The sequence below is a fragment of the Cervus canadensis genome, chromosome 30 (assembly GCF_019320065.1).
Source record: "Cervus canadensis isolate Bull #8, Minnesota chromosome 30, ASM1932006v1, whole genome shotgun sequence".
Classification (NCBI taxonomy): domain Eukaryota; kingdom Metazoa; phylum Chordata; class Mammalia; order Artiodactyla; family Cervidae; genus Cervus; species Cervus canadensis.
The window spans coordinates 27736587-27751302 of record NC_057415.1 but is presented as its reverse complement, the minus strand read 5'-3'; the positions used below and the strand labels follow the sequence as shown (position 1 = coordinate 27751302).

The window sequence follows — 14716 nt, the reverse complement described above, 5'->3', positions numbered from 1 at the left end:
GTTAATTTTCACTCTCCAGCACCCTAGACCCAAGACCCCTTGGTAACCTCCCCCCGCCTGCCCTAACATTTCGCCACCAAGACACCTGGTGTTGAGGCTGGGTGGGTATTTCATTTCTGTCCAGAGCAAATGTTGACAGTTGCAGCAGAAACCAGGCACACACCGGCCTCAAGTGAGTGGGCTTTTCTTCCCTTAGATACCAATTAGGGGGATGCACACACAGCCCTGAGTGTGCCCAGCTGCTGATACTCTCAAGACCAGGCTGGCTTGGCCTCAACTCTGTAGGCCTGGAGCTGTGAGTGCTTCTATTTCCAGCCAATAAACCCGAGGGCAGTGGGAAAGTAAGGGAAGTGAGGGTGGGCAAAGCCAGGTACTGGAGAAAAGAAAAGGGTGGGAATGCGACTCCCTTTTGTCTCTTTATACTCTCTGGTCTTTGTAAGAGACATGATTCATGAATGGGTCCCCTAGATGAGGATTTAGATGCTCTGTGGGTAGCAGATAAGAGTGCAGCCTTCTTGCAGAGAGTAAATTCATTGAATACTCCTCATAAAGTCAATAATGTCAGGCTTATCAGCTGTTCTCATTCCCCACTCAGCCCCTGGGGAACCAGGACTTGAAATAAAGGCCACAGCTCCAAAGACTGGAGAGGGGAGGTGCAGCACTGGCCTGGGGAGGGGCCTCTGCCCTCCTGGGCTGAATTTTAGGCAGGTGGGGGAAATCTGCCAGGCCTGAACTGCCCAGAGTCCTCAGCTTCCCAGACTGACAAATCCCACACCAAACCCATACACTGAGGGAAAGAAGGAGGCACCTCTGGTCCCCTCAGATCCAGCAGATGTTTCTGGGAGGCCCCCTGAGGCTTCTTAGGAAGAGCAGTGTCAGTTGTTAGCATAAGCTGTGCTCCCAGGACAAGTAAGACACCTCCTCTTTACCCACTGGAGACCAGAGTCTCCAAGGGGAACAGAAACTAGGGAGATGAGGATCAGGTTAAGATCCAGAATTGAACATCTTGACCGCGTCCTTCTCCTTTCCTGGCTTCAGTCCCCAGCTCCCACAGCCAGGCCTTACAGTGTTCCCACAGGGAGAGTCCATCCTGTCCTGGGTTCTAACTTAAGTAGCAGGTATAGAAATGGCTCCAGCCTCTTCCCTACATCTGTCACTTTGCCGGCACTGTGGTACCCAGGCCTAACCCTGACTTCCCCTGAGCCAAGGATCTCACTACCAAGTCTCCTGCCTCAATTCATCTAACTGAGCCTTGGCTTTCAAATGCCTGTTCTAACTCCTGGAACCCCCTGGATAAGACCCTACCCTGGTCCCAGCATGCTTCTCTGAGACCTGTACCACTGATCTTGAAACCAACTTCCCAGAGCAATAGCAACTGCCCCTCAGCCTCGAGATCTTCCTGCCCCTGGACTCCCTGTGTCTTTGCCTGGCACTAGATGGAAATTCCTAGGAGTGGCTTTACCTGAGCCCCCGGAGTGACTTATCCTTACCTGGCAAGGTATCTGTGCTCTGTCCCGGCAACTGAGAGATCCCAGGGTCTGTGAAACTCAATTTTCCCATATCTCTACTCTGGCCTTAAAAGAACTTCATGAATATTTAGTGAGTCAGTGAATGAACCATGGTCCTAGCACAGAGGCTCTGAGTACTAATCTAGCCAGAAGAGTTTATTGAAGGCATCATGCTCTGATTCAAATAACCTTTCCCCATTTTCTCTCATCTAAACTTTACAGCTTACTCCTTGGAAGGAAAATTATGACCAACCTAGACAGCATATTAAAAAGCAGAGACTTTACTTTGTCAACAAAGGTCCATCTAGTCAAGGCTATGGTTTTTCCAGTGGTCATGTATGGATATGAGAGTTGGATTATAAAGAAAGCTGAGTGCCAAAGAATTGATGCTTTTAAACTGTGGTGTTGGAGAAGACCCTTGAGAGTCCCTTAGACTGCAAGGAGATCCAACCAGTCCATCCTAAAGGAGATCAGTCCTGGGTGTTCATTGGAAGGACTGATGTTGAAGCTGAAACTCCAATACTTTGAGCACCTGATGCGAAGAACTGACTCATTTGAAAAGACCCTGATGCTGGGAAAGATTGAAGGCAGGAGGAGAAGGGGACGACAGAGGATGAGATGGTTGAGTGGCAACACCGACTCAATGGACATGAGTTTGGGTAAACTCCAGGAGTTGGTGATGGACAGGGAGGCCTGGTGTGCTACGGTTCATGGGGTCGCAGAGTCGGACACGACTGAGCGACTGAACTGATACTGATTCTGAAACTTTACAGCAGGGTATTTAATGTCCCCATGATCTTGCCCACTTTTCTAGCTGTATTTTTTCAAACTATTTATCCATATATAGACAGATGTTCTTTTTCACTGTCCCATAAAGCCCATTCTATGACTGTACTGATTCCTTTTCTTCAAGAATGCTTTCTTCCCTTTCTTCATTTATTCACATTTTGTTCATTAAGTCTTAAGATCCAGCTGAACCTCACTGTCCCTCTCCCTGCCCTCCTTCCTGGAACTTTCTCTAACCTAAGGCCAACCTCCTACAAAGTGTGGGACCTCTTGTTCCCTTATCTAAGCCTGGTCTTTGAAACTCAATTCTATGAAGTGTTATGTTTTAATTCTACCTCCTTGTACATGTGCCTTTGAGGCCATGGTCACTTCTTAACACCATCTTCAGGATAGGGTCCTCTTACAAGAAAGGTTATGAAATACCTAATCTTATAGAACAATTATTGCTTGGGATTATCAGAAAAATACAAGTTCAGAGGATTAATGTCAAAGGTCAAAATAAAAGCAAGTAAAGATAATAATATTAAGAGCTATCATTTATTGAGTATCTACTGTGTACTAAGTGTATACCAGATTTCCTATCATTCTTATGAAAACTTACAGGCTGGTATTAATTTTAGTCCTACTAGTAGGTTTAAAAAAAAAAATTGGAACTCAGAAGTTAAATAACCAGCCTGAGGTCACAAAGCTGGGAAATAACATCCCTGGATTTGAGTCCAGATCTCTACAACTCCAAAGCTCTTGACCCATCAAGTCCTAAGGATCTGCATGGTCCAATATGCTGGCTATGAGCTATAAGATGCTATTTAATTTGATTAAAATCAAAATAACATTCAGTTCCTCATTTATACTTACCACAATTCAAGTGCTCAATAGTCACACACGCTAGTGGCTACTGTCTTGGACAGTACAGACAGAGGTCATTTCTAGCATCACAAAATGCTCTATTTGACAGTACTGCTATAGATAGTCTCTGTTCTCCCACTAGGATATAGAGGAAACCTGGCTCTGAGCAAATTATGACTGGATGATATGAAGAGAGGACTTAGCTTCTTAAAAACTAAGTCTGTCCCTTTGTGAGCTCACCATTTGGTTTTTCTGCTAAGCAGGGTCTGGCTGGATTAAACAGCTGCACAGTTTAAGCTCTAAAACAAACTTGTACACACTCCAACTATGAGACTATCATTCTTCTAAGACCTGAAAGGCATCTGGTGGTAATACATTTTCAGAAAATTAGTCAGTCACCTTTCCCGCAATATTCTCTAGAAAATATTCTCCAAAGTATTAAGATTAACTAGAAAAATTGAATTTAGATGTTTTAAATGAAAAAAAAAAAAGGTGATAAACATAAAATTAATTTAAGTTACAAAGACCGAAGAACAAGGATATCAGCTGCTAATGGGCTTTTGCTGATAAATCTTCTTGGGGAAAAGTAAACTATAAAGGACACAAAAGAATAATGAGAAAATAAAATTTAAAGAGTGTTAAACTTACAGAGTAAAACAATAAAGAATTGAAGAAAGGAGGAATTAATAACTCCAAAAGGAAAAATCTGTCCTCCAAAAACTGAACAAGATTATTTCTTTTGATTTTATTTTGAAATGTTATATATTATAAATATTTGTTATATATAAGGATACTAATAAAATATAATCAAATAAACAGTGCATAGAACACATTCAAAAAGAAAACTATAAAACAGAAAACTAAAATATATGGTGTTTTCACTATTTAAAATTTTAGCCATCCTAACAGCTATGCTGTGATATTTCATGGTAGTTGTAATTTGCATTTCCCTGATGGTTAATGATGTTGAACATTTTTTAACTTATTAATTATCAATTCTGTAGTCCTCTACTTTACTTCTCTATTATTAATGACAACTTTAACTCCTTCTAGAAAATGTTTCTACACTTAACACCCTTGCTTAGCAGTTTATATAGAGTTTTGGTATTTGTTACATGGGGGACTAGTCAGGAAGCATTCTAGGAACAGTGGAAGATGTCAAGTTAGATTAGAAATAAAAGGGGTAGGGAAATCCCTGGTGATTCAGTGGTTAGGACTTGGCGCTTTCACTGCTGGGGCCTGGGTTCAGTCCCTGGTGGAGGAACTGAGATCTTGTGAGTCATGTAACACGACTAAAAACAAAAAATGAAGTAGTCTGTCAAGGCAGGCATTTTCAAAAAATTTTTAGAAAATGATATATTAAGGAAGAGGAATATGCTGAAATTCAGCAGATTTTATATTTTTGTGTTCAAAGGAAAAAAAATAAAAGCCCAAAATACAAAGTATGATGAGGCAGAGCTGACACCAGCTGAACACCTGGAAGCTCTGACTACAGAGTCACTCCCCATACCAGTGACAACACAGAAAACGGTTTCTAATTATCAGCTGGACAAGACCCGGTTTATTAATATTTATTGCAGGAAGATCACATGGTGTACTGATGGGAGAAATTATGAAGAAAATGGTAATTTCTCTCTCTCCCCCCTTGTTTTACTGAGATACAAACTGACATCTAGCATTACATAAGGGGTACAGCAGAATCATTTGATATACGTACATACTGTGAAATGATTACTAGCAAGTTTAGTTAATATCCATTATCTCACATAGTAAGACATTTTTGTTTTCCTGTGATGAGAAATTTTAAGATCTATTCCCTAACAACTTTCAAGTATACAATACAGCTTTTGCTAACTATAGTTATCATGCTATACATTACATCCTCAGAACCTATCTTATGCCTGTAAGTTTGAACCTTTTGACCACCTTTACCCAATTACCCCATCCCATACCACTTGCTCCTGGCAACCACCAATCTGTTCTGAGCTTGTTTCTTCTTAGATTCTACATATACAATCATACAATATGTCTTTCTGTCTTTTATTTCCCTTAATATAATTCCCTCAAGGTCCACCTATGTTGTCACAAATGGCAGGATTTCCTCTTTCTTGTGGCTGTATAATATTCCATTCTATAAGCATACCACCTCTTCTTACCCATTCGTCAATGGGCATTTAGGTTATCCCCATACCTTGGCTATTATAAATAAAGTGGCAGTGAACAGGGGGTACCGACATTCCTTCAGAAGAGTAATGTCATGTCCTTTGTACACAAACAGAAGTGGAATCATTGGATCATATGGTTCTATTTTTAATTTTTTTGAGGAAACTCCATACTGTTTTCCAGAGTGGCTGTATCAATTTACAGTCCCACCAACAGTATACAAAATTTTCCTTTCACCTGCACTTGTTAGCTCTTCTCTTCTTTGATAACACCCAGTCTAACAAGTGGAAGCTGATATCCCACTGTGGCTCTGATTTGCATTTTCCTGACGATTAATGATGGTGAGCAATTTTTCATGTGTCTGCTGGCCATTAAAATATCTTCTTTGAAAAAATGTTTCAGTTCCTTTGCCCACTTTAAAAATTAAATTTTGTTTTGTTATTGAGTTGTATGAATTCCTTATATATTTTGGATATTAACCCCTTATTATACATATATTTGCAAATATTTATTTCCAGCTCATAGGTTGGCTTTCATTTTGTTGTTTGCTGCACAGAAGCTTTTTGATGTTGTCTCTCTTGTTTATATTTGCTTTTGTTGACTATACTTTTGATGTTATATCACTGACAAGATCAATGTCAAGGATTTTTCCCTTTGTGTTCTAATAATTTTATGGTTTTAGGTCTCATATTTAAGTTTTCAATCCATGTTAATTTTTGTGACTGGCATGGTATAGGGTCTACTTTCATTCTTTTGCATGTGACCAGCCAAATTTTCTCATCCCCATTTACTGAAGAGACTATTTTCTCTATCAATTATTCTGAAATATATTAATTGTATATGCATGTGTTTATTTCTATTTCATTGGTCTATATGTCTTTTTAATGCCAGTACCATACTGTTTTGATTACTACAGCATTGTAATTAGTTTGAAATCAGGAAGGGTGATACTCCCAGCTTTGCTCTTTCTCAGGATTACTTTGGCTATTGCTTTCGGCTATTTCGCTAGTGATGCTGAACATCTTTTTAATATGCTCTATATACCTTCTCTAGTGAAATATCTTTTTGTTCCTCTTGCTCATTTTCTAATTGGATTTTTTTTTAACTGTTGAGTGTTCAGTTCTTTAATACATTCTAGATACCAGTCTTCTATCACCTATGTCGTCTGCAAATATTTTCCTCTTAGACTATATCTTGACTTTTCATCCTCATCTTCTAAGCTTCTACAGAGCACTGTGTGGCCTATGGGATCTTAGTTCCCTAACCAGGGATTGAGCCCAGGCCCTCAGCAGTAAACGTGTGGAGTCCTAGCCACTGGACTGCCAGGGAATTCCCTGAGTTCATTTTTATACAATTGTTCAAAAGGTTATCCTTCCTTTATTGAATAGAGTTTACATCTTTGTCAAAAGTCAACTGAGCATTTTTTTAAATTGAAGGATAATTGCTTTACAGAATTTTGTTGTTTCCTGCCAAACCTCAACATGAATCAGCCATATCCTCTCCCTTTTGAACCTCCCTCCCCACCCCACCCCTCTAGGCTGATACAGAGCCCCTGTTTGAGTTTCCTGAGCCATACAGCAAATTCCCATTGACTATCTATTTTACATATGGTAATGTAAGTTCCCATGTTACTCTTTCCTAACATCTCACCCTCTCCTCCCTTCTCCCCATGTCCATAAACCTATTCTCTATGTCTGTTTCTCCATTGCTGCCCTATAAATAAATTCTTCAGTACCATTTTTCTAGATTCCGTATATGTGCATTAGAATATGATATTTATCTGACTCACTTCACTCTGTATAATAGGTTCTAGGTTCATCCACCTCATCAGAACTGATTCAAATGGGTTCCTTTTATGGCTGAGTAATATTGCATTGTGTATATGTATCAAAACTTCTTTATCCATTCATCTGTCGATGGACATCTAGGTTGCTTCCATGTTCTAGTTATTGTAAATAGTGTTGCAATGAACAATGGGATACATGTGTCTTTTTTAGTTTTCATTTCCTCAGGGTATATGCTTAGGAGTGGGATTGCTGGGTCATATGATAGTTTAATTCCTAGTTTTTTTTAAGGAATCTCCATACTGTCTTCCATAGTGGCTGTATCAATTTACATTCCCACCAACAGTGCAAGAGGATTCCCTTTTCTCCACACCCTCTCCAGCATTTATTGTTTGTAGACTTTTTGATGACGGTCATTCTGACCAGTGTGAGGTGATATCTCATTGTGGTTTTGATTTGCATTTCTCTAATAATGAGTGATGTTGAGCATCTTTTCATGTATTTGTCAGCCATCTGTAGGTCTTCTTTGGAAAAATGTCTGTTTAAGTCTTTTCCCCACTTTTTGATTGGGTTGTTTGTTTTTCTGGCATTGAGTTGTATAAGCTGCTTGTATATTTTGGAAATTAATCCTTTGTCAGTTGTTTCATTTGCTATTATTTCCTTCCATTCTGAGGGTTGTCTTTTCACCTTGCTTATAGTTTCCTTTGCTGTGCAAAAGCTTTTAAGTTTACTCAGGTCCCACTTGTTTTTGTTTTTCTTTCAGTTACTCTAGGAGGTGGGTCATAGATGATCTTGCTTTGATTTATGTCATCTAGTGTTCTGCCTATGTTTTCCTCTAAGAGTTTTATAGTTTCTGGTCTTACATTTAGGTGTTTAATCCATTTTGAATTTATCTTTGTATATGGTGTTAGGAAGTGTTCTAATTTCATTCTTTCACATGTAGTTGTCCAGTTTTCCCAGCACCATTTATTGACAAGACTGTCTTTACCCCATTGTACACCCTTACCTTCTGTGTCAAAAATAAGGTACCCATAGGTGTATGGGTTTATTTCTGGGCTTTCTATCTTGCTCCATTGGTCTATATTTGTTTTTGTGCCAGTACCATACTGTCTTTATGAATGTACCTTTGTAGTATAATCTGAACTCAGAAAGGCTGACCCCTCCAGCTCCATTCTTCTTTCTCAAGACTGCTTTGGCTATGCGGGGTCTTCTGTGTTTCCATATGAATTGTGAATTTTTTTGTTCTAGTTCTGTGAAAAATGCCATTGGTAATTTGATAGGGATTGCATTGAATCTGTAGATCGCATTTGGTAGTATAGTCATTTTCACAATATTGATTCTTCCTACCCAGGAACATGGAATATCTCTCCATCTGTTTATGTCTTTGATTTCTCTCATTAGTGTCTTATAATTTTCCGTGTACAGTTCTTTTGTCTCCTTAGGTAAGTTTATTCCTAGATACTTAATTCTTTTTGTTGCAGTGGTGAATGGGATTGATTCCTTAATTTCTCTTTCTGATTCTTCATTGTTAGTATACAGAAATGCAAGTGATTTCTGTGTATTGATTTTATATCTTGCAACTTTGCTAATTCACTGATGTTAGCTCTAGTAATTTTCTGATTCTATCTTTAGGATTTTCTATGTATAGTATCATTTCATCTGCAAACAGTGAGAGCTTTTTACTTCTGCTTTACTGATGTGGATTCCTTTTCTTTTTCTTCTCTGATTGCTGTAACGAGGACTTCCAGAACTATGTTGAATAATAGTGGTGAAAGTATACACCCTTGTCTTGTTCCTGATCTTAGGGGGAATGCTTTCAGTTTTTCACCAATGAGAATAATGTTTGCTGTAGGCTTATCATATATGGCCTTTACTATGTTGAGGAAGTTTCCTTCTATGCCCATTTTTTGAAGAGTTTTAATCATAAATGGGTGCTGAATTTTGTCAAAGGCTTTTTCTGCATCTATTGAGATGATCATATGGTTTTTATCTTTCAATTTGTTAATATGGTATATCACATTGATTGATTTGCATACATTGAAGAATCCTTGCATTCCTGGAATAAACCCAACTTGATCATGGTGTATGAACTTTTTGATGTGTTGCTGAATTCTGTTTGCTAATATTTTGTTGAGGATTTTGGAATCTATGCTCATCAGTGATATTGGCCTGTAGTTTTCTTTTTTTGTGTTGTCTTTGTCTGGTTTTGGTATCAGGGTGATGGTGGCCTCATAGAATAAGTTTGGAAGTGTTCCTTCCTCTGCAATTTTTTGGAAAGAGTTTTAGCTCTTTGCTAAATGTTTGACAGAATTCTCTTGTGAAGCCATCTGGTCCTGGGCTTTTGTTTTTTGCGAGATTTTTTTATCACAGCTTCAATTTCAGTGTTTGTAATTGCGTTCTTCATAATTTCTATTTCTTCCTGGTTCAGTCTTGGAAGACTGAACTTTTCTAAGAATCTGTCCATTTTATTTCAGGTTATCCATTTTATTGCCATATAGTTGTTCATAATAGTCTCTTATAATCCTTTATATTTCTGCATTGTCTGTTGTAACCTCTCCTTTTTCATTTCCAGTTTTGTTGATTTGATTCTTCTTCTTTTCTTGATTAGTCTGGCTAAATATTTGTCAATTTTATCTTCTCAAAGAAACAGCTTTTAGTTTTATTAATCTTTACTATTGTTTCTTTCATTTCTTTTTCATTTATTTCTGCTCAGATCTTTATGATTTCTTTCCTTCTACTAATTTTGGGTTTTTTTTGTTGTTGTTGTTCTTCTTTTTCCAGTCATTCTAGGTGTAAAGTTAGGCTGTCTAGTCAGTGTTTTTCGTGTTTCCTGAGGTAGGATTGTATTGCTATAAACTTCCCTCTTGGGACTGCTTTTGCTGCATCCCATAGGTTTTGAGTTGTCATGCTTTCATTGTCATTTGTTTCTAGAAATTTTTTGATTTCCCTTTTTGTTTCTTCAGTAACCTGTTGGTTATTTAGAAACATGTTGTTTAATCTCCATGTGTTTGCGTTTCTTACAGCTTTTTTTCTTGTAACTGATATCTAGTCTCAGAGTGTTGTGGTCAGAGAAGATGCTTGATACGATTTCAATTTTCTTAAATTTACTGAGGTTTGATTTGTGACCCAAGATGTGGTCTATCCTGGAGAATGTTCCATGTGCACTTAAGAAGAAGATGTATTCTTCTGCATTTGGATGGAATGTCCTGAAGATATCAATGAGATCCATCTCATCTAATGTATCATTTAAGACTTGTGTTTCCTTATTAATTTTCTGTTTTGAGAATCTGTCCATTGGTGTGAATGGGGTGTTAAAGTCTCCTACTATTATTGTGTTACTGTCAATTTCTCCTTTTATGTCTATTAGTGTTTGTCTTATGTATTGAGGTGCTCCTATGTTGGATGCATAGATATTTACAATTATGTCTTCCTTGGATTGATTCCCTTGATCATTATGTAGTGTTCTTCCTTATCTCTTGTAATCTTCTTTATTTTAAGGTCTGTTTTGTCTGATATGAGGATTTCTACTCCAGCATTCTTTTGCTCCCCATTTGCATGGAATATATTTTTCCATCCTCTCAGTCTATGTGTCTTGAGGTCTGAAGTGGGTTTCCTGTAGACAGCATATATATGGGTCTTGTTTTTGTAACCATTCGGCCAGTCTGTCTTTTGGTTGGAGCATTTAGTTCATTTACATTTAAAGTAATTATTGATATATATGTTCCTATTGTCATTTTCTTAATTGTTTGGGGTTGATTTTGTAGATCCTTTTTCTTCTCTTGTATTTCTTGACTATTTAAGTCCCTTTAGCATTTACTGTAAAGCTGGTTTGGTGGTACTGAATTCTCTTAACTTTTGCTTGTCTGAAAAGCTTTTTATTTCTCCATCAACTTTGAATAGATCCTTGCCGGGTACAGTAATCTTGGTTGTAGATTTTTTCCCTTTCAGTCCTTTAAATATATCCTGCCATTCCCTTCTAGCCTGCAGAGTTTCTGCTGAAAGATCAGCTGTAAAGCGTATGGGGTTTCCCTTGTATGTTACTTGTTGCTTTTCCCTTGCTGCTTTTAATATTCTTTCTTTGTGTTTAGTCTTTGTTTGCTTGTGTCTTGGCATGTTTCTCCTTGGGTTTATCCTGTATGGGACTCTTTGTGCCTCTTGGACTTGATTGACTATTTCCTTTTCCATGTTGGGGAAATTTTCAACTATAATCTCTTTAAAAATTTTCTCACACCCTTTCTTTTTCTGTTCTTCTTCTGGGACCCCTATAATTCTAGTGTTGGTGTCTTTGACACTGTGCCAGAGGTCTCTGAGAGTATCCTCAGTTCTTTTCATTCTTTTTACTTTATTCTACTCTTCAGAAGTTATTTCCACTATTTTATCTTCCAGCTCACTGATTTGTTCTTCTGCTTCAGATATTATATTAATTCCTTCCAGAGTATTTTTAATTTCAGTAATTATGTTGTTTGTCTCTGTATGTTTATTCTTTAATTCTTCTAGGTCTTTGTTAATTGATTCTTGCATTTTCTCCAATTTGTTTTCAAGATTTTTGATCTTCTTTACTATCATTATTCTTAATTCTTTTTCAGGGAGTTTGCCTATTTCCTCATTTATTTGGACTTCTGTGTTTCTAGTTTGTTCCTTCATTTGTGTAGTATTTATCTGCCTTTTCATTATTTTTTTTTAACTTATCGTGTTTGAGGTCTCCTTTTGTCAGCCTTCAAGGTTGAATTCTTTCTTCCTTTTGGTTTCTGCCCTCCTAAGGTTGGTCTAGCCGTTTGTGTAAGCTTCGTATAGAGTGAGATTTGTGCTGAGTTTCTGCTTGTTCGTTTTTCCTCTGAAGGGCAAGACTGAATGAGGTGGTAATTTTGTCTGCTGATGATTTGGTTTGTCTTTTTGATTTTGTTGTTTAGATGAGGCATCCTGTACAGGGTGCTATTGGTGGTTGGGTGATGCCGGGTCTTGTATTCATGTGGTTTCCTTTGTGTGAGTTCTCACTATTTGATATTCCCTAGGGCAAATTCTCTGGTAGTCTAGGGTCTTGGAGTCAGTGCTCCAACTCCAAAGGCTCAGGGCTTGATCTCTGGTCTGGAATGAAGATTCCAGAGGTGTTTTTTTATGGCATTAAGTGAGATTGAAACAAATATCCAAAAACGAGAAACCAAAGATGAACCCCAGACAAATTAAAGTTATAAAATCAGGAAAATAATAACTACAATAATGGAATATACACATATATATATATCCACGCATGAGCAAAATCAAAACAGTCCAACAAAAATAAAGTACAATAGATTGACCCGGCAAACAAAGGAAATAAAAAATTATATTTACCAGTTAAGAACAAAACTAACTGAAGTACAAAGTGGAAAACAAAATCAAAGCAAGGTACCAAGTGGTGAGTAAAGCAATGAAAACAAGACTAACAACTATGTTGAGAGGAAAGGAAAGAAAGGAAAGAAAGAAAGAATAGATATGCAAAGTTAAGTAGAGGTAGATGAAGAAGATTTATACACAGTAAAGATTAATTGAAAGGAGAAAAGAACAGGAGGAAAGGCAAGCAAAAGAATGAATGTAGAAAAAATATAATAGGTTTAAAATAATTAAAAGTTAAAAATATAAAAAAGAGAAAAAAAAAACAGAAAAACGGGGAAAAAAAGGAAAACACCACAGAACTGCAAAAGCCCAAGGTAGATGCAGAGGTTTATAACAACAATAAAAAAATGTGACTGAATATACACATATACATATACACCCATAAGCAAAATCAAAACAGTCCAACAAAAATAAAGTACAACAGATTGACCTGGCAAACAAAGGAAACCAAAAATCATATCTACCAGAACAAAACTAACTTAAGCACAAACTGGAAAACAAAACTAAAGCAAGGTGCCAATTGGGGAATAAAGCAATGAAAATAAAACTAACAAATATGTTGAGAGGAATGGAAAGAAAGAAAGAAAGAAAGAATAGATATGTGAAGTTAAATAGAGGTAGATAAAGAAGATTTATATATTTCAAAGATTAACTGCAAGGGGGAAAGAATGGTAGGAAAAGCAAACAAAGGAATAAACGTAGAAAAAATAATGTTTAAAAAATTAAAAAAAAAAAACAAAACAGAAAAGAAAAATAAAAAAGGAAAACTCCCCAGAATTGCAAAAGCCCAATATAGAGGCAGACGTTTATAACAAAAGTAAAAAATGTGACTGAGAAAAAAAAGTAAAAAAAGAAAAGCTCAAAAGCTTAATTACATTTCACAGTGCCATTAAAATCAACAACTACAACAGAGGGGGGAAAAAAAGGAAAAAACTCCAAAAGAATCTACAGAACAAGCCAAAACATAAGAATAATGAATGTTTTTTCTTGAGGCACTGCTGTCAGAGTCCTTTTCCTCGCTGGGAGTCAGTCCACCTCACCTCCCTAGGATGCCCTCCAGCATCGTGCTGATCTCTGGACCTGCTGTGGGGGCAGCTCAGATTCTAATCTGGTCCTACTCCTCTGTGTTTTGCCTCCAACGTCCACAGCTATCAGAACTAGTACGTTTTCTTTTGTGGGAGCTCTCAATGACCTTTTATATATTCCATAGACACAGAGTCTGCCTAGCTGATCATTTGGATTTAATCTGCAGCTTATCCAGCTGGTGGGAAGGTTTTGGGTCTTCTTCTTTAGTCTCACTGTCCCTGGATTTCAGTTGTGGTTTTATTTTCACCTCTGCATGTGGGTTGTCCACTGGGGTTTGCTCCCGAGGCTGCCCTGCAGGACTTGGGTTTGCCCCTGTGAGGGCCAGGTGTGGAGGTGGTGCAGCTGCCTGGATTGCAGGGGTTCTGGCAGCACCAGGTACTGAGGGGAATTGGCAGGTAGGGCAGCAGGAAGTATAGCACTCCAGAAAGGTATGGCAACCAGTACTGGCCAATACATGCTAGTATTCTTGCCCGGAGAACCCCTCTCCCTGACAGAGAAGCCTGGCAGGCCACAGTCTATAGCGTCTGACACTGCCAAAGCGACCCTAGGTGCATAGATGCAGGACTTTTGCCTGTGGCAGCTCTGCCCCAGTGAGTTGAACATGAAGTTGGCGCAGCTGCTTGGCTTGAGGGGACCCTGGCTGTGCCAAGTGTGGAGAGACACAGACTGCCTCCGCTGCAGGAGTTACGACCCTATCAGAGTCTTTTTTCGAGCCTCTTGTAGCTAGCAATCAGAAGGCCTCTTTGGCCAGTCTCTCTGTAGCTCTGCCCATTCAAGCACTTAGAGAGCTCCCTTGCCTAGGGTTCTTCTCTGTTATTCGGCATGTCAGGCACATAGAGGGGCCCTCCTGGCTGGGGTCCTACTCTGTAGTTCAGTGCATCCGGCATTTGATGGGCCAGCCTCTCTATTGTTCAGCTGCCAATGCTGGGATGTTGGGGGAGAGAGGCTATGGTGATGGCTCCACCCGCTATGCGTGACTCAGCAGTATCTCCTTGCTTCCACGGCCACCCGGCTTTTCCTCCACAGGCATTTCCCACCACAGTCTCCTCCCTCACATCCCCTCAATCTGTCTCTCTGTAGTCAAGAGCAGCCCTCACCCTGGGATTGCTCCACAATCCCTAAACTCCAGCTCCCAGCTGCTGCACCTTCCAGGGTATCTATGTCCCTGTC

At 38.7% G+C, this 14716-nt stretch overlaps 1 protein-coding gene across 3 annotated transcripts in view; it reads right to left on the bottom strand.

Moving 5' to 3' along the window:
- FKTN (fukutin) overlaps window positions 1–14716 on the bottom strand; it is a 112654-nt gene that overhangs the window by 38166 nt on the left and 59772 nt on the right. The window lies entirely within an intron of this gene.